Genomic DNA, 2,390 nt, shown 5'->3' with positions numbered 1-2,390 from the left:
AGGTGGTTCTAAGGATACATTGGAAGATTGTGAAGAAAATAGAAGATCGGTTCAGTTTCTTGATAATACTCTGCCACAGAAAGGATACAAGAGTTAGAGAAACTGAAGGAAGGACTCTTAATTCCACTGCGTATACTGTAAGTATTCTATTTTTATTTCTCTTTGAATTCAATTTTAGAAACATGTTTTTAGGCTATCTCGTATTAATTTGTTTAATATTAGATATACATGAAAATAAATAAAGATCCTGTATAAGCTTTTTCCAACAGGGTCATCATATCCTCGAAGATCTTCTTCTCCTTTGGGTAGCTCGATAAATAGTAGAAGCCATCCCCTCCCCGAGCTCGAGAGGGGTTGCTTTACAGGTAAAAGAGATATAGTATCTCTCTTGGTAAGGGTCCTTCCCACTTCAGCTCGTGGTATAGCAACCTGAGGGCAGATAGAACCCTGTATGAGTTGGTTTGAACTTGGAAGGTGGCAAGCCCGACTAAATCAAAAAAATCCTTAAAAAGGATTTCAGGGGAAGAAGGGCCCATGCCTTCATATGCTCGCTGCTCCAGGCTACGAGTTTGATCTTACTGTCAAGGTTGCCATCACCCGAGGCGAGCATCTCCGCTCGTTTGGAGTCGCAGGCTGACACATCAATGTGCCGGAGAGTTTCAGTCCTTGGCGAGCCAGGATCTCAGAGATTTGGCCTGTTGAAGTGACCGAGCTCCAATAATGCTCGGCCTCGAAGAATTCCTCCCTGGAGGTAGGAATGGTAGCAACTTACGAGGTAGAAGGGGGTTTGAAGAGTCCTCCATCAGCAAGAAAGCAAGTACATCAGGCTCAAAGCAACAATGACTTTGAGTTTAGGATCAAGCAGAATGGGCCTAAGCTCGGGGTCCGGATCTGGATAGATTGCGACCCGAAGTTTCTTCCTCTTTCTTTCCGCGACTTCGTTAGTCTGACGTCAGAAATGGTCTCGGATGTCTTCTTGTTCGCATCTCGTGCGGTACTCACGTATCAGTCGCTGGTTCCGAGTGAAAGGAGACTCTAGGCTGGGAGTTGATGAAGAATAAGGAATTGCGAGCACTGACCCCCACCGATTTTCAGAGTTCTGCGACATCTAACAAGAAAAAAGAGGGTGAGGGCCAAGCATGCAAAGAATTATAGAATATAAGTTTGGTGATTCGAATTTGAAAGCCCGAGATCACGGAGTAAGCTCAGTCAAGACCGAGGTCTCAAGGGGCTAAGATCGAATTCGAAGTAGAACACCAAACTATTGGAAAGTTCGGGCTTCGAGAGTGTATTTAAAACGAGAGTGGGAAAGTGTGGATTCATTTTTTGAATCCTGAATTTTCAGGGGTAAAGTTGGCGGTTACCCAAAAAGGTGATAATTTTGGGATCGGTGCAATTAAAAACCCTAATTCAGAACCCATTTCTTGGCTTACACAATACACTACCCATAACCTAAAAAAAAAACCAATGTTTGCATTTTTTTACACTACATCTAAGTTTCAGAACTATGTTGTCAAAGACTTTGAATCGAAAGTTTGTGCTAAACAACATTGCTAAAAAGCTACCAACTACAACATACATTCATATGGGAATGGAAAATATAGAAGTGCATGAAGACATGAAAACATAAGATTCAAGAACAAGAAACATACACACTGAAGCATGCGGATATAGTGAAATTGACGACTATAGGAGTGGTTGCAAGAAAGATCTCACTGAGTCTAAAATGCCAAGGTTGTTTTGTTTCTTCGGTTTAGACAACATGCAAAGAGGAAAAGAAAGTTTTTCGGCTCTGGGTTTTTCTTACTCTGAAAACTGGAACGTAAAAGTAAAAAGGAAGAAGACGAAGTGGGTGTATTTATAAACCCCAGAGGATATCAAGGGTCGGACTGATATGGGCCTTTGGCTTGATTTAGAATTCGATCTAATGGATGGGGTACGAATATAACGTTGGCAGCAAAAAAGGAGATACGAAAAGACGTGGGCAGATTTAAAAGGCACTCAAGTACTCTAACCACGCAATCCTTGGCTGACGTGTGTCCATACTCGAGTGTAGTAGGTGGCCCAACTTTCAAAGGTAGCAGTTCAAAAGTTTCCTTCTCATAGGATTCGAACTGTGCTTTTGAGGGGGGAAAATGTTACACCCCGATTTCGAGAATGGAAATCTTGATCTCGAAACTCAGGGTCGTAAGGTGTTAGCTCGAAACAAGCATAGTCGTCATGTGATCAGCAAGTCAGAATCGGTCTCGTTGAGCAGTAAATGCGACAACGTCGGGATAGGGCGATTCGAGCTTAAGTATTGTGAGCTCGAAGAAGATGGTTTCGTCAATATTACTTGTCGACAATAGAGGTGAACCGAGGTTACAAGCTCGCAATGGGTGAACGACCTC

Source organism: Humulus lupulus, chromosome 3, assembly GCF_963169125.1.
Source record: "Humulus lupulus chromosome 3, drHumLupu1.1, whole genome shotgun sequence".
NCBI lineage: Eukaryota > Viridiplantae > Streptophyta > Magnoliopsida > Rosales > Cannabaceae > Humulus > Humulus lupulus.
The sequence above is the reverse complement of the archived record's forward strand: the minus strand, read 5'-3'. Positions refer to the sequence as shown.